General features: G+C 39.6%; 1 protein-coding gene across 1 annotated transcript in view; it reads right to left on the reverse strand.

The window, feature by feature from the left end:
• LOC133607723 (gamma-aminobutyric acid receptor subunit pi) overlaps positions 1-5006 on the reverse strand; it is a 159201-nt gene extending 154195 nt beyond the window's left edge. Inside the window, exon 1 of the mRNA XM_061962624.1 lies at positions 4865-5006. The gene's annotated coding sequence lies outside the window, so the exon portion shown is untranslated. The remainder of the gene's footprint in view (positions 1-4864) is intronic.
• Positions 5007-19381: the final 14375 nt, after the last annotated feature.

The raw sequence follows: 19381 nt of genomic DNA on the forward strand, positions 1-19381 counted from the left end.
TTGATGTTCCAGGTAATCTTATTTTCAGTGAATGTATAGGATAGGCAAATATAAGCCTTGGCTTCAGCCTATTCCTTTTCGGTCATTATTTTTCTTTTCTTTTTGGGTGTAAAAGTGTATGATTGTTAAATATGTATAATCTGTACTGTTAAATTGATCGCACAAAATGGTTGATTATATAACCGAAATTAACTAATTTCATTTATTAAAGTAGGGTGGGATAAGAATCGTAAGTTGCGCCATTTATGCAGATTAGATAATGATAACGGCAACAAACACCCCAAACCCCCAGACCACAAACCCGGACTACAGATAGATCGCAGTCCTGTGTAAAGCACTGCCAATGTGTGTGATGATCCATCCAATCAAGCAGGGGCTGTAGCCTATCCCAGCTGCTCTTGGCCGGAGGGCAGGGTACACCCTGGACAAGTCCCACCCTCAATGCAAGCCCAACACAGATAGACAGACAACATTCACACTCACATTCACACACTAGGGCCAATTTTGTTTTGCCAATCAGCCTATCCCCAGGTGCATGTAAAAAATAGTAATACAAACATTTTGGGTTGTTTAAACCTGTGTCAGATTATGATCATGATGAACACAAAAACAAAAAAATCATACACTGATCTTGAAGATTTCCAAATAAAAAGTAATGGTCTCGGTATCAGTATCGGAAATACTTGCCCTGCAATTAATTGGTATCAAACCGATACCAACACTAGCAGAGTTGCCCACCCTTACAGTGCATCCTAAAGCTCTCTATTTAATTTGTCACCAACCATCACCTCTGTGTCACTTTGATAAGTGAAAGGTCACTTTGACCACTTAAAGGTTATACTTCTGTCTTTAAAGGGCTACTGCACTTTTTGGGGAATTTTGCCTATCGTTCACAATCGTGATGAGACAAAACGGCTTTGTTTTTTTCGCTTTCTAACATATAAATATTGTCTCATTCTAGGTAGCTAGCAATGCAGCTAATGGGAACAATCAGTTCTACCGCAAAATCACTTTAAAAATGCATTCAAAAAACATCAACAATACTTCATTTACGTTCCGTAACCTGTATAATAACAAACCTGTAACCACATTGTTATTGTAAGAGCGAACACTGAGGGACTCTTTTTCTATGGTAGTAACACATTGGCGTGCTTCGGTATCAGCCTTAAAAGCTAACTACGGCAAGAGATAAGCTAGTTTCTACAACACAAATCGCGTTTGAGTTTGTAATGCACAACACTGCTATACGACAACAATTCGTATTGACTGAAAAACATTAACAATCACATTACAGTATCTGTAAAGTATTAGCCCACATTTCATGTTTTGTTTGTACACAGCTAGCCAGACAGCGTATGTACTGTGGTTGTACTAACATGCATGGCGTGCTGCGTGTATCATTTTCGATATTAAAGTCACTCACTCGATACACAGTTTGTCTGGTCCAGCTGGCTAGGGACATTTCCGGTTGATTTTGGGTAATCAATCCATTTATGTCAAAATAGCTTGTCTCCAAGTTCCATATTTATAGCGTTAAAATTGCTTTCATCTCCCTTTCCCAGCTTCTGTCTGCTCCAACATCTCACTTTTCCCTTGTGCTGGCTTCTATAAGCAGCAGTATATTTAGCTTTAAAGTATAACTTGGTTGTAAATAATTTGTCCAAAAATAGTCGTTTTTGTTGTCTGTTACCAAGCCTGTCATGATTACAACACACACGCATGTTTCATACCGGAAGTAGGAACACACATGTTGCCAGAAGTCAGACGTGCACTGCATTGCAAACAGAAATCAATACACGGAAGAAATCAGTCCCGGAAATGATTAAAATACAGTAAATATTGAACATATTACATATTGTTATGAACGTGTCTGTTACTACATTATATATAGACTTGCAGTGTGTATATAAAACGTTGGAGGGTTTTGAAGTTTTTTTAGAGGGCTTTGAAGGTTACAACGGTGACTCCCATTAGCCGCATCTATCTAGCGTGTTTTATCATCTTTAAAATCGTAAAAACGAAAGACATGTGTGTTCTTGTCTCTCATAATGATTGTGAACGATAGGCAAAATTTAAAAAAAATGTGCAGTCCCACTTTAAGTCAAACCCAGCTGGAACACTTTTTTGCTCTTCCAAATACAGTGCTGCCTCCGTTTTCCTACACCACGGTTGTCACAAGCGAACATGCATGGCTGCAGTTGCTGTGACCCCGAGATGCAAGAGACCGGAGGACCACTTGCAGGTCAGATAAGTGTTTCAATATCACAACGTAGGAAGAGCACTTAAAGGCAGTAACAAAGACAAAGGTTAACTTCCAGCACTGACTGCAGGGCAGGCTGGCTTGTAAGGAAGCCTGATTGTCAACCATGAACAGGTGTGCTCAGGTTGCCAATCGGGGACAGGTGAGGGAAACGCCCAGGCCAGAGTGGTGAAGACAGACAGGAAGTGAACAAATATAAGAGCGCTGGACAGGAAACAGATTTAGTATGATTCGGTTTGAGGAAAAATGTTTACGAAAAATATGTTGGTTTTACTAAGATCAAACACACGTTGGTGACCCAGTCTCTGTGTGTTTTTTTTATTGAACCAGACAACACAGACACCATATAGCCAAATAAAGTTGTACCACATAATTAATCAAAAGAAACAAGAGCCTTGACTCCCCGTTTACAGAGTGTTACTGACCGCAACACATTGCTATGGTAAGTCCAGCCAAACAATCAAGGGTAATGAGGCGTTTATTGGCTATCTTTTATGTTTTAATAGAGAGTAAAGCTGTGTCGCGCATAAAGATGGGTACCGAATTTGGTACTTTTATAGGCACCGATTGAATTCCGATTATCAATTCACATAAAATCAAATGAAGCCATATTTCGATAACTTTGTTGCACGTAAAGTCATGTCTGGTTGCAAACTCGGTCAACCCAAACATTTGGCGGGCAAAGAAGCATTCCTGGCAAACTCAGACAATGTTCAATGCCAACAAAGTAAGTATGCCTGATAGAAAACACAAAGACGGACAGTAAGGCTCCACTTTTTAAAATGCACTCACTCGATGCTAACTTACAGTGGATTTGCCAGATGCATGCTACTGATTTGCATTAGCGATTTTCCATAGCAATTTAAACACTTCCAAATTTGGTAATCAAATCTAAAACTAAGATGCATGCATCAAACAGCTGGTTTGTAACAAGTACAATACATAAAGTATAAACACTTTGTAGGACACAGCAAAATAGTAAGTACCTCACTGTAGTCTATACACTACTGCCATCTAATGTCTTGGAATTGCAACTGCATGCAAAGTCTACAACTAGTAAACCCTTAACACATTGCACTTCAAATATTGCGGCTTTATCACATCGCAGATTGGTTTTCTGTTTGTTTTTTTTGTGTTATGGAGTTGGGCATATTCTACACAATGTTTGCCCTAAATTAAGCATTTTTAAGCATAACAATGGCAGAAATAAACTAAAATTACCTATTCTACAATAGCATTGGCCACTAGATGGGATGAAACCAATCACAGCTGAGGCTGATTATTGGCTCAGCCTCAGACATAATGGATATATTGGATTAAAAGAGAAGATTAATGTGACTGAACGGTGTCATTAGAGGGCGTTCATAATGTGGAATAATTTATTTAAAAGACCATCAACAGTTTTTATAATGATCTAGCTATGAAAATAGTCAATTTATAATTAATGATTTTTACTTTGCAGAAATTAATTACACAGGGACAATATATATATATATATATATATATATGTCGTCCCGAAATAAATTAGGAAATGTAATCATAAAACAAGGTATACTGCAACAACTGGACAGTACAGTTCACTTATTATCAGCTCTCTGTTAACTCTTAAAATAATCAATTTTCTCATTAAACAAATTAACATTTATTTACACATTGAATAGCACAGTAGTATCAGAAATTGGTACAGTTGAGTACCTGTACTGTACTGTATCGATTCAAATGTTAAAGGCACCATCCCTAGTTGTGTGATTGCATACGTTGATTATGCAGCTGCTCTTGGATAAAACAAGAGTCCCTGCACTTTGATAAAGAAGGTGAGAAACACTATTGAGTTCAAGAAAGAGGTCGTAGCAAAGTATGAAGGTGACGTTCTTGGGGCTCTACCGTCTCCTCTCCTTCACTGCTCTCTTCAATCAAGGGACTATTGATGTAAATGTAAATGCATTTATTTCATTCTTCGTGTATATATATATATATATATATATATATATATATATATATATATATATATATATATATATATATATATATATATATATATATATATATATATATGTATTTCACATTGTTTTATGCATTATTATTCTCCATAAAAAGTTGTTTCTGTTAATAGTTTTTGTTTTCTTAAACAGATTCATCTTGTTATGGGAAACATATTTTGGTTTTTCATACGATTCAGTTTTCAACAGACCCTTTGGAACGGAATAATAATACAGACAACCAAGGTACTACTGTATTGTCTTTAAATATGACCTTGAGGGGAAAATCAATCAAGAAGGATGCATGGCTCAGCCAAAACTTGTTAAAAAAAAAACACATGCAGGAATATTTCAAAACAATAGAGTGTGATGGTGATTCCACACTGGCTTTTTGACATATTTCTGCATGGGTTAGAACTCGCATCCTTCAAAGTTCGAACCCCTTTTGCAGACTTCAAACGTGCCTTTGCATGCACGCGGCACGCTGAAGAGAAACGTTGCACATAAAGACAGAACACTACAAAATAAAAATAAAATTTTTGTCAAAAAAAAAAGGATAAAAAAGAACGGTGGAAAATGAAAAATATGCTGCAATTCAAAGTGAGGTTCAAAAACGACATTTTACCTGAAGCTGCCGACGTTAAAGGTCTCACATATCAGCGCATCCTCGAGACCAAATGTGCGCAATCCGTAAGAGAAGACCGCTCCTCTTGTGCGCGTCCGTCCTGCTGCAAAGGTTCTTGTAAAGACAACACTTGCTGAATTTGCGCTCGCATAAGAACGTCAACAGAAACGATTGTGCTCAGTCAGCAGATTTCCACGAACCGCTGTGGGATGGGCGCGCTCCTGCGCAATGACGCGCGCGTGGGCTTGCAGCTGATGTAGAATCCGTCACAAAATGATGAATGTCTTGGACATATGACATAAAGTGACAGCTGTGTCACCTCATGGTGCGTGGTTAAAACCATTCCTATAACAATGAAAATGTATGCAAATATTTATATGCTTCTACTCAGTGTGACACATATGAACAATACAAATATGAGTTGCATCCACTCTGCAGGGATTCCCATCAGCAACATGAAAATGATTGTAGCCTAAATGGAATGGGTATCTCGGCACACAACATGCACACTGTGTCTTTTTAGGCGCTTTGAAGAAATCAAGTGACAATAATCCTGTCAGCTCAAATTTAACGCTTGGAAGCAGCACCTGCAGCTATTATGCTTTCTAATCGACCACATTAAGCACGGTCTGCTTTAATAAAAAAGCAACTGAATTAAATGTAGGAGTAAGGGTGTGCCAAACCCTCTCATAACCTCACTGTTTTGCGTGTGTAGAGAACAAAATGCCCGCGGTCGGGGTCATCCACTGCTCCTTTGTTAGCTCCCCTGTGCTTTAGCTGTTGGTTGACAAGGCAGCGAAAGTGCAACTGCCACCATTCATTCAGGAGAGGGGGCATGCTCCTTTGTTGGCCCACAGTGCAAGCGTGTTCACAAGCAGCATGTACAACGTACTCCTCCAGGGATGCTGCTTTCTAGGTGACCCCTGACCTTTGACCCAAATGGGGAAAGCGGGGAAGAGGGAAGATAATCAAAGCAGGGTAGCGCTTGACAAAGGGCAATGCTGGAAATGAAAAACCCTGTAAAATGACAAATTATATACGACAAAGGTGTTTCATAGGAAATGTTACCACATACATACGTCGAGCGCCCCTCACTTCGTTACCGATAAGAATACAAATGTCCACTATCATTTTTGATTGCGTCCGGTGGTGCGCAGCATTGTGCATGGTGAACATTTTTACTGAAATGTAATCCTGGCCGATGATATGTCAGGAAGATATGTAAACTTATTGGTAATGTTTAATTAGTTTTTTTGCACAAGTAAATATTATTTGATAATTTGTCACAGCGCTTGCGCAATCCTTCATGCTTTCTCCTGCAAGCTCCGCTGACACCTCCGCTTGAAGCACGCAGTGCAGCCACGAGCCGGCAAAGCTGCAGGCGATCAGGAATCTGCGCACCTGGAACTAATGAGGGCAGGCAGCATAAAGACCAGCAGACCCGTAGATCCAGTGCCAGAACGTAGTTCACTCCTCGTAGTATGCATCTGGCTTCCCTCCTGCGTACTTGCTCTCTCTCTGTGACTTCCCAGTTCCCGTGTCTTATGTCCTTTGTGTTCCTGGCAGTGTTTTTCCTGTTCCCCGTGATGGAGCTGTGTGCCTCGACTCCTCTCTGGATTTTGGAGTGCCTCTTTTGATCCTCGACCCCATGCTTGGACACGGACCTCGTTGCTTCTCTCTATACCCCAACCGCTTGCTTGCCCACGGACTGCCTTCTTGCTTTGCACCTCTGGTCTGACGAAAGATTCATCCAACACACACTTACAACAAACCCTGGTAACATAAACATTGTTAATTCTACACATCGTTTTGCACCAAACACATAGAGTAGCATACACCTCCCACACACTCATCATAGGGGGAGCACTTTTAAAACCGACACACAGTCAATTTGAAAAATCCCTCCTTTTTGGGACCACCCTAATTTTGATAGATTTCACCACCAGGGGTGCAAATGAGACATTCTCTATTTGATGCAATGGTTTTCCGTATTGGGACCATGATTTCGGTCCTAACTCATATGGAAGGTACTTTTCCTTGCTGATGTCTCAAGAAGGGTAGAAATACAAGAACACACACACACACACACACACACACACACACACACACACACACACACACACACACACACACACACAATCCATCCATCCATCCATTTTCTACTGCTTGTCCCGTTCGGGATCGCGGGGGGTGCTGGAGCCTATCTTAGCTGCATTTGGGCGGAAGACGGGGTACACCCTGGACAAGTCTCCACCTCATTGCAGGGCCACACACACACAAATGTAAACATATGGTAACATTGTAGAAATTATCCATATCAGCACTAAAATGTAATGAATTGTTCCTTATCCCATTCTGGACATTGTCTGAAAGTTTCATGAAAATCCGCTCATAACTTTTTGAGGTATGTTGCTAACTAACTAACTGACGTGCCAAAGGCAATGATTACATGGCCGAGGTAATAAGGTTAATTTAACCCTTCGCCTCTTCTGTTCATTAGCATTCTAAGTTGCCTTTAGGAACACAAAACTGTGAAAGGTCAAATGTGCGCACACTGGTCGCACATAACATGAATATATAATAACATCCTTACTTGTATTTTGGACTAGTAATTTGGCAACACTTTTACACACCATTGTCACTCTTGAAAATAAATGTAATTTCCTCTTTACATTTTGTCAGAAATTTGCTTGATGCTTCGTGACCATTGGAATGAACATGGCATTTTAGAATAATGACATAATGTGATTATGTTCCCTTCTTGGTCTTGCACGTACACTAGTGCATTAGCATATGGCATTATTATGTTGCCAAATAGTTACTTAACATTTTTAAACTCACGGGTCAACAGTCTTTATAGATCACTGTGTCAAATTGAAGGCCCAGGGGCCAGATCAGGCCTGCCACATAATTTTATGTGACCCGTAAAAGTTGGAAATAATATGCGTCAATGAAGTACTTCATCTTTCTTACTAAAGATATTTGTTCTTTCCATTTTGACAGAAGAAACTGTATCCACTGCAATTTTTGAAACGTTAAAGGGGAACATTATCACAATTTCAGAAGGGTTAAAACCATTCAAAATCAGTTCCCAGTGGCTTATTTTATTTTTCGAAGTTTTTTTCAAAATTTTACCCATCACGCAATATCCCTAAAAAAAGCTTCAAAGTGCCTGATTTTAACCATCGTTATATACACCCGTCCATTTTCCTGTGACGTCACACAGTGATTCCAATACAAACAAACATGGCGCATAGAACAGCAAGGTATAGCGACATTAGCTCGGATTCAGACTCGGATTTCAGCGGTTTAAGCGATTCAACAGATTACGCATGTATTGAAACGGATGGTTGTAGTGTGGAGGCAGGTAGCGAAAACGAAATTGAAGAAGAAACTGAAGCTATTGAGCCATATCGGTTTGAACCGTATGCAAGCGAAACCGACGAAAACGACACGACAGCCAGCGACACGGGAGAAAGCGAGGACAAATTCGGCGATCGCCTTCTAACCAACGATTGGTATGTGTTTGTTTGGCATTAAAGGAAACTAACAACTATGAACTAGGTTTACAGCATATGAAATACATTTGGCAACAACATGCACTTTGAGAGTGCAGACAGCCCAGTTTTCATCAATTGATATATTCTGTAGACATACCCTCATCCGCTCTCTTTTCCTGAAAGCTGATCTGTCCAGTCCAGTTGGAAATGCATCTGCTTTGAGTGTCGCAGGATATCCACACATTCTTGCCATCTCTGTCGTAGCATAGCTTTCGTCGGTAAAGTGTGCGGAACAAACGTCCAATTTCTTGGCACTTTCGCATCTTTGGGCCACTGGTGCAACTTGAATCCGTCCCTGTTCGTGTTGTTACACCCTCCGACAACACACCGACGAGGCATGATGTCTCCAAGGTACGGAAAACAGTCAAAAAAACGGAAAATAACAGAGCTGATTTGACTCGGTGTTTGTAATGTGTTTGAGAAAATGGCGGCTTGCTTCCCGATGTGACGTCACGTTGTGACGTCATCGCTCCGAGAGCGAATAATAGAAAGGCGTTTAATTCGCCAAAATTCACCCATTTAGAGTTCGGAAATCGGTTAAAAAAATATATAGTCTTTTTTCTGCAACATCAAGATATATATTGACGCTTACATAGGTCTGGTGAAAATGTTCCCCTTTAATATCACCTGACCATGCAACAAATACTATAATATTGTATACTGTATAAATTAAATCCATGTTGATATAAAAACAAATACTTTAATATATGTCACGATTGGGTCACATGTTACTGCGTGGGACAGAACTCCGGACAAAGCGTGCAGCTAAGAATATAATTTAATGTCCATAAATCATACAAAGTACAAACGTACAGGAAAAAAACAAAGAGACGCGTGCCAAAGGCAAAACTTAGCACAAGAATCAAAAGCATAGAAACGACAATTCATCCAACATAACTGTTGCTTATAGCAAATAAGGAAGCCAGACCGAGTGCGGAACACAACGTGAATAAGTAGCTCTCTGATTAGTGCCCGGCAGCAGGTGAGCGTGCCAAACACTAATCAAAGGCAGGTGAAACTAATCAGCACCCATGGTAACCAAAACACAAACCCACGGGTGCTGAAAACAGAACAGAGGTAGTGGAACTAATAGAACAAAACTAAACAAAACATGTTCCCGGCAACAGATCATGACAAATATATGCTTGTCTCCTTGACTTATGATTGCGAAGCACGTTCATCCATCCATCCATCCATCTTCTTCCGCTTATCCGAGGTCGGGTCGCGGGGGCAGCAGCTTAAGCAGGGAAGCCCAGACTTCCCTCTCCCCAGCCACTTCGTCCAGCTCTTCCTGTGGGACCCAGAGGCGTTCCCAGGCCAGCCGGGAGACATAGTCTTCCCAACGTGTCCTGGGTCTTCCCCGCGGCCTCCTACCGGTCGGACGTGCCCTAAACACCTCCCTAGGGAGGCGTTCGGAAGCACGTTATTCATCAAATTGTAAAAAAACTAAAATCTAATAACCAAATGCATAGGTGATTGAGCAATAATGTCATGAGGCGATTATACATTTATATTCATATATTCACAGGTACAAACGACTCGTTGAAGGCCTCCATAACTGCAATGTGGCTGACCCTCAATGAAAATGAGTTTCACACCCCTGTAATATATGAATTCATTCTCATGACTTCGCAAGAACACAGATATTCATAAAAAATTTTATTGTTCTGTGTTAGTCCACACACAAATATTTTAGTCCTTATAAACAAAGCTTTTGGAAGATGTATGGAAAAATATTTTCAAAAACTCCTACTTCAGCTTGTGTATGTGTGAAACAGTGCAACCCTGCAAATGTTGGGCTCCAATCGGCATCCAAATAATTCACACTGATTGAGAGTTAAGTCGAGCAGCGCGAGCAAATGAACTGAAAGCCTTGAGACTCGTTAATAAAACTGAGCGTGGATATCTGACTAACAGTATACAAATAAAACAAATCAATCGCCATTCATTCCAATGAATACATTAGAATGCATATGCAAGCTTTATAAGACCCCTGGCTGTCAGCTCATTGTCCAGCGCAGCTCTTAAGATGTCAGAGAGTGAAGTGTGCCCCAGGATTTTGCTGGGTACATTTGCATTGCATTGTGGCTGTGCTGCAAGTTTGCTGCATGCTACAATGGTCCGACAACACTCCTGAGCTGCCTGAAGAGAGAGGCACAGCTCTGCTTCATTCTTGCAATGAAATTGCATGTGACAATTGGTATGTGGGGTAAATTCCACAACAAACCCCTTCTCCAACTGGAAAACGAGAAGAGGTGTGGACTTCATTAGATTTGTATTTTTGTCCTGATTTTTGTGCTTTTAACATGGGAAAGTAACCTATTTTTAGACATTGGGTGTTTTATTCTGAAAAACAACCAGATTTATTTGTTGTACTTCCTGTCCTGCTCTACCATTGTCTATGCGAAATTGGTCTGGCTTTGCGTCGACATTTGTTAAAAATAAAAGCCTTGCGAATGGAGCGTTTAAGCTCGCAATTATTTATATATATTATTTATTTTATACATATATTTATACATTATTTATATATATTTATTTATTTATATTATTCACCTTATTGCTTTTTTATCCTGCACTACCATGAGCTTATGTAACGAAATTTCGTTCTTATCTGTGCTGTAAAGTTCAAATTTGAATGACAATAAAAAGGAAGTCTAAGTCTAAGTCTAAGTATGGAGTAGAAACTCTCAGGGTAGCGACTCAGCAGCCGCACCAAACACACTCTCAGTGGAATGTATAGGTTACACATCTTACATCCACAACCACACTATGGCCTCCTTTACACTCATGGAGGGGTAAAAGTTACATTTTAGGTGTGTGTCATGAGAAGTGTGCTACACCATGACATGCTTTAAATCTTAATTAACAACAGAACACGACTAATTGAGTTGTAGTTTTTGACTTATGGTTTCTGGTTTCATTTTGTGCAACTAATAATGCACATGGACGATAAATAAAGTATCCACAATGTCTCCTAAGCTCCATGTAAGTCAGCACTGATTTTAAAGCTGTTCACAAGCCATTCTTTATGTTATACGGCAGACTACAATGGAGGATGCGTGCACATTTTTAGGACTTATGCAGATCCCAAATACACATCAGCAGGTACAAGACGGTAAGAAAAGTTGGTTTCGCATTATATTGCGAAACAAAACGCCACATAATATGTCTGCTAATAGGTGCCATTTTACTTTTCTTATACACACACCATAGTAATACCCGTATGTTGAATTAGAGTACGTCTGACTACGGTAGCCATAATGCACCAACAATCCATCAAGCGGTACGGCTTCATAGCTTACCAAATTGGTACTAAAACATATTGACAGATTTTAAAGCGTCGTGTGTAATGTTCTATATTCTCAATAGAACATTTAAAGTTTTGGTGTTGTTTACTGGTGTCATCTTGCAGTCTACACATATCTCTAATGTGTGACTGGCTTGTTTCTAATGGACCACAATGGAAACAAGCCTTTTGGCTTTCTGTGCTATCCATTTGTCTTTTTATAAAACATTACATGGATTAAATTATTTCAGATGTCAATAAACTTCTCAATCTCTCACTGCCAACTACACTTATGATTAGACCATGTACCAAATAAAATAGCTTCGAAGTTGGTAAGCACAACCAGAATAATTACGTATTTTAGGCGCACCGGTTATAAGACGCACAGTCGATTTTTGAGAAAAAAAAGGATTTTAAGTGCGCCTTATAGTCCGAAAAATACGATAGTGTCAATAAACAAGGTTCGTCTACAAAAGCTTGAATAGTACAATTGTTTGTACCTGACCAGTTTTGACTACATTGTCTATGCAGTCTTGATCAAAGATGGCACGCGATGTTGTAGTGATGTCGTCTGTGATGAGTTATATGGGTTGTACCATCCCACACAAGGTCGTGTGATGGCCCGTGTCGGTTTGTCAGACAGCGTCCCAGGTGTGGGAAAGTTGTTGGCTCCTTTATCACGGTTTACAGTCTTTGGGTCCCACTTCCTGATTTCAACCGCCTCTTTGATCTATCGGTGGAACTTGTTGCTTTCTCTTCTGACGAATTTGGCCACGTTCCAGTCCATAAGGTGGTTCTCTCTCTTGTGGTGGTCTAAAATGACTGATTTCATGTTTTCCTGCATTATCTCCTTATTAGTTGCATGCATGAGCATTCCAGCTGTTTCCTTGTCACATTCTTTCTGGTTCCCTTTTTTCTCATGTGCTGAACGTGGCTGCCTCTCCTATCTATGTTTTATTGCAGGTTAGTTACGGGTTCTCATATGTCACATCACACTTTTTTTCCAAAATGCTTACGCTTGCAACGAGAAAGAAAGCAACGCAGGAAAACATTAGTCCACGAAGACTAAGGTCTTAGGACTAACCATGGTCAACGAGGTGGTTGAAATCTGGAAGCTGGCCAGAAAGACTGTAAACCGGGATGGAGGAGTTTCCTAGCCTTCCCACACCTGGGACATAGTTCCCCAGGGTCATCCCACCCCAAGGTAGTGGGGGCACAACCCACATAACTCATCACAGACGACATCACAACAACATCACACAATATTAAGGCTGCAGAGGCAAGGTAGCCAAAACTTGTCAGGTACAAACAATTGTACTATTCAGGCTTGTTTACATACATCTATTATCAGTAGGGCAAATGAACCTCTTCTCCATAAGATTATTGTCTTCCAAGGAGCTGTCTATGCATGTATGCATGAAATATGTCTAATATCGTATGACATCCTTGAAGTTCCAACAGCTCCAATTGTTAATGCATAGGATCTTTTGACAGGTGACCGAACAAGGTCAGCACTTTGAAGGCCATAAAGCCCGCAACCTCTTTAGTAAGCTGACTTGTAGATGCACCCCTCTACCCTCCTGCTATTATATTTCAAAATGTCACCACATGCACCTGAACCCTCAAATCTTTTTTCAACAAATTTCACCCAAAGTAATCACAGTATGTGCATATTTTGTGCACGTTTTACATGTCATTTAAATTTGAGTTAAAGGTGCAGCTTCAAAACCAAACCTTTTGTCCGGTGATGTTTTGGCGCCCCAGCAAAGTGTGTGAAATGTTATTCATGCCTGCTGAGTTCCAAGGAGATGAACATGAAAGTATTTTTATTTATTTTTTCCCGAGAGTCTGCATGAGACAGAATCATCACCCAACCATTGAATACTTCCTCTGTCTTCTCCAACAATTTGACATGTAACCACAGAGCAAGAAGGGCTTGCAAGCATATTTGCACGCCCATGCATTATGCAACACTTCATTTGCTACAAATCTCCACAGTAAAACAATTCACCTGTTTAAAAAAGGTTCAATTCCTTCGAAGGGTGACCTTGCCTTACTTCTTCATCTGGGTGATGGATTTCTTTGCAAAGCCTCAAAAATCACTTATCCACAATTTATTGCAAAAGGCTTTGCCGAGCAGGTTTAATGGGACATACCAATCAAATGGCTTGAACTGTCCTTGAATTGGGAACCAGAAGATCAATATCTACGATATATCTGGGTAATTTGAGTATTGTCATTTCAAAAATATTTTGTATGCAACTACATTGCATTGCGAACTGTGTACTGTGCAGGAGCTGCAAGTTTGTCTTTAATGATATTTTATTTAATTACAGTTTATTTTATTTTTTAATTGTTACATTTTCACAACGTTACATTCTCACAGTGTGTAGTGTTTCACAAAATACTTGTGCATACTGTACATAAACTGTTTGGAAAAGGCAAGTATGGCTTTATAAAATTGAATTAACATGTCAAGACACATATACAAGTCAATCACATCAAGACAACGTATGATTTATCTTAGAAGATCACCATTTTTTATTGGTTGGTTGTCTTTTGTCACACAAAAAATGCACACACAAACATACTCAGACTCGCTGCATGCATCTTTTTCGCTATGTTAATTTAAAAAAAAAAATCACATTCGTTACCTGGAAAAACACACCACAGGGTTTCTCTTACATCCCCACCCTCTACACACCCACTTTTAACCACGAAGGGTCAACGCAACGCACCTAATGAATGAAGAACAGCTGACTGATACATGACACTTCACCATGAAAAAACAGCAAGCAACAAAAGACCAAAAGACAAACACAGAAATTAAGGTGCTTTTGGGTGAAGTGGAGATTATAAAAATCATCTTTCATAGCCAAAGCAGTGATGTTAGAAATTGTCAACATATGGTGAGTGGCGACATTTGACACACATGAGACAAAACTAAAGTCTATTGAGATAAACAAAAATAAATAGGAACACTTTCATTCCACTCCCAAAATTTTGAGGTCATAGCCACAGCCATACTTGCCAAAACTCCCGATTTTTCTGTGAGACTCCCGAATTTCAGTTCTCCTGCTGAAAATCTCCCAGGGACATTATTCTCACAAATTTCTACCAATTTCTACCAGGAAAACGATATCGCTACACCATCCTTCACTGGGCGCCGTTTCCAGTCGGACAATATTAACAGTTACACTTCAAAATCAACTCAACCCCTGGTAATATTCTTTGTAAATGCTTCACATTGTCCTGCAAACACACATGGTAGCATACACACTCCACCCCATCATCAAGGTCAACAAATACTCCTTGTGCTATACTTGTCTTTCTGCCTCTGTGCCGTCTCCTTCCCCCACCGTACGTAACACTTCGACTATACAGGTGAGATGCATGATTCACTTTTGCGAACACAAAAGTAATAAAGCAGAAGCAGTTCAGGCTCCTTCTTTAACATATGGCGGGTCACAATCAATGTTATTAGCAGCTCAAGCTAGCAATTAGCTAGTAACTGTCTAGTTATGTCTAGTTCCTTGGTTCCTCCTACAATAACATAATAATAACATCATTCTGTTGTACTTGTGCACTGACAATAAAGATCCATCCATAACAATGTCGCTGCAGCTTGGTTAATATGCAGGTCAAAGCATGTAGCTGGAGCGTTGTTGGAGTCTTATAAATGTGTATTTAGAGCGCTTTAAAAGTGTAATAGATCGTATCACCATTACCTGCATTTTTAGCCACCTCAGACTAGCAGTTTTTTACTATTTAGAATGCACAGAGAATAGAAAGACATATTTGGTCTTGCCTCACATAAGGATTGTGGATGATTTTCAAAATTCAAAAGTGTCATTCGAAAAAGCACCAGAGACAGGCATTTCCGTACTATCAATCAAAGCATCAATCAAAGTTTATTTATACTGCCCTTAATTACAAGTATCCTCAAAGGGCTGCATAAGCCACAATGACATCCCCTGATCTGAACCTACATCCAGGCAAGAAAAAACTCATAACCCAAAATAGGAAAAAGCAGAAACTCTGGGAAGAGGCCGCATATGTGGGGACCCCCTCCTGGGTCTTCCTAGGTGAACCTCCCAATGGACGCCAAGTGGGTGCAGTTATTGAACTATTCATAATGTCAGAGTCCAGTCCATTGGGAGGTTACCAGAGGTTCGTATAGTGTTAGTATCAGCATAATCATGCACATGTTTGCTCTTTTTCCCTTTTTTTAGAATCAGACTATAGCAGTCGTGTTACAATATTGAATGCAATTAACTTGGAAATGTTTTGAAGTTGTTGTAGCTCTTTCTTCGTTTTATTACTCTCTTGATAATCCGGTAATTGTTTGGCCAAATGGCAGCAACAGGAAGAGCAGCTATTGTTGCACTCGTGCTGTAGTTTGTACAGAGAAATACAAACATATTACCAGGTTCTCAATAGAATTTCAATTGGGGGGAGGGGTTAAAACATTTCTGTTGCCTGTGTGGGCGGCATGACAAGGAAAACTAATTGAGAACCACTGACATAAAGCCTCTCAAGTTTCATAACAAGTACTGCATGTGATGAGATGCAAATCAAGAGCTACTGTACTAAAATACCACAGCTCAACCAGTATAAGAGTAACAATGCACCATATACTGTATAAGCTACGTATAATTTGATTATTCAGCACATTCCTTGTTCCTCAGTCTGCATCCTCATCTTCCATATTTCCTCTAAACATGTTGTCATCCGATTGCTGGCTTATCCAGACATGCCTTTCAGTCGTTCCCGTTCTTGCTTATGTTCTTATACTTTTTGTTTTAGCCTCATATGCCCACGCAAACCCAGGAATAGCTTGGATTATTGAGAAGATAGAAAATCTAGGTATTTACTGGCATAATTTGGAACCAATACATGCATCTACTGTAGACGTGGTGATTTAAAACAAAAATACAAACTGTATGTCTATAATGTTGCCTGTCTCTTTGGTTATAAATGTAGCTGTTTATTTGCTAAACCAGATCAAATCATGATCAATATTTTCATTACTGATTAATAATGTGTTTAAGGTGTTTCACTTTGCAGGAACTAATTAAAGGCCCAACATGTTAGTTTAATTAAGAACAACCATGATACATCATGCATATACTGTATTTGTCACTGTTGTTTTTTTGACTATCGTTAGAAAACTTATTGATACCATATATTGGGTATATTGAATGCTAACTAAGAGAAGCAACAGTATTTGATGTAGGTGGAGGAATAATCTAGATGCCTGCCAACTGACCCTTTTTCAAAAACAATCACTTTTACGTAAAAAAAAAACACTTTTGATTTTTTTATGTTGCTACTTGTCTCCTGTATTTGTTTTCAATATCCAAAGTTGACATTTGACTCTTTTTGTTATCTAGGAAATCTAGAATTGCTTAGCCTGAGTATGACCCCAACGCAGCGCAAAAAAGAAATACCAACAATAACAAAAAGTGCACTCAAAAAATAGTGAGGGAAAATAACAAAGCATGTACACAAAAGGTGTGGAGAAAGAGAAATTGCACATAAAAGGTGTGGAGAGGTAACAGTTAACACGACACGGGCAAAACCACATGAAACAAGTAGCGTGAGTGGAGCCAAAGCAGGAGAGATTAATACAACTGGGAGGGTGAATCATCAGGAATCAACTGTTGCCGAGTGAATGTACTGGAGAGCTTAAGTAGTTAAGGAGAAATGAGTATCAGGTGTGCACATAGGTGGCTACGCCCCAACCAAAAGACAAGCAGCAGCAGAGCTGCCAGAACAACACGGTCCCCCCTCCAAACCCACTTTTGTTATGCCTTGGCGAGAATGAGGACTCAGGTGCAGAAGGGGGACGATTGACACAGGCTTTATTTCAGCAGTTCCTTTGAAATCTCTTTGGACAGAGTGATTTAAACAAAATGGCTACAAAAGTGTAACAAAAGATTTATAGCATAGGGCATAAAGCAATAAACGGAAAATCACTCCATAGGGAGGAAAAAGGCAATAGCAAAATTCTACACTGCCTGACACTTTATACATAACTTGCTATCTACTGTACTAACTTGCAGTTGTAAAACGTTTAAAAGCATTCCTGCATTTTGTACATTCTGACAACAAAATTGCATTTGTGTCCAAATATTGGGGTACTTTCTGAAGCAAATTTTAATTAAATATGCCAGCGAGTAATAATCTGTGATTAATTACAGCTCAAGAGTGTGATTAATTTGATTTTTTTTTTTAAAGTCACTTGACAGCCCTAATCTTTGTATAAACGGCATTTGTAAAATTACAAAGGACAAGAGCTAAACAATCAAATGTTAATTTCGATTTTGATTATGGTTTCTCATGATTATGAAAATACAGTAATAAAAATAGACGATTATGGATCGCGCAACGTGCAGTGATGGGGAGTAACAAGCTGCATGTAGCTAAGATACATAGCTTAAATACATTTGTCAGTAGCTTATCCTGTAACTTAGATACTTTTAGACCAGTGACGTGGAGTCAGGGGAGGCAGGTGAGGCAGGGCCTCACGTGCCATCATGGAAAGAAAAAAAAGAAAAAAAGAAAAAAAAAAAATTATATTGTTTTATGTATGCAGTGATTATACTATAAAAATATTTTCCATTTAACTCCACTAGTTTTAGATTATTTTTTATTCAAAATCGCAGAATTTTCACATTTGTCGGTCAAATACTGAGAAGAGACTTGCGGTGAGTCAGTTGAGGCACGTCACTGAGTTGAGCCTCACCATGGATTGCGCAATGACTCGGCTAACTGCTTGCCTGCTGTGCAGTGAGACCGTATTGCTATATGAATTATATTATACATTTCCATAGTTTAGTTAGCTGAGGTATATAAAGTACAGTGTATTTTGTCAACAACTGCATGTGTGTAACATAATTCTTGTGCTGAGCAGTCATAAAACTGCTGCGAAGACACACTGTGTGAGGCTCGCAATAATCCCGCCTCATGGTGGTAGAGGGCGGTAGTGATCCCAGGGAGCATTTCTGCGACTACTCGGCTGCAGAAGAAGTGACAACAAGCAGCAACAGTTAGCAGCGATCGTTTATTTTTTCCTCTCGCCTGGACTATTAACATGGAGGATTACATATCTAAAATAACACAGTTTTCTAAACTGGACTTTCAATCGAAGCAGGAGGTAATACTTAAAGGAAGATCTCCATCTAGACAGAGAGACTTTTAAAATTGAAGAAAGATAAGGAAGACTTCTATAAACAAGTTATCGATGCTTTTGTTTAGAAGGAGCGGCGCCTGGACTTCATTTATAAGTAAAGGTAAGACCATAATAATGTTTTTTTTAATTAAATGTGCTTTTTTGTGTGTTACAGTTTGTATGTGTAAAGTTAAAGTTAAGTTAAAGTACCAATGATTGTCACACACACTAGGTGTGGTGAAATTTGTCCTCTGCATTTGACCCATCCCCTTGCTCACCCCCTGGGAGATGAGGGAGCAGTGGGCAGCAGCGGTGCCGCGCCCGGGAATCATTTTTGGTGATTTAACCCCCAATTCTAACCCTTGATGCTGAGTGCCAAGCATGGAAGAATGCTGGTATGAGCTTTTAAACATAACCCGTTAACTGCTGCCAATCAAATGGTGAATAAGATACTCTTTAAGGTTCATATGTTTGTAAATCTGACTGTGATGAAGTCA

Source organism: Nerophis lumbriciformis, linkage group LG02, assembly GCF_033978685.3.
Source record: "Nerophis lumbriciformis linkage group LG02, RoL_Nlum_v2.1, whole genome shotgun sequence".
In the NCBI taxonomy this organism is placed as follows: Eukaryota; Metazoa; Chordata; class Actinopteri; order Syngnathiformes; family Syngnathidae; genus Nerophis; species Nerophis lumbriciformis.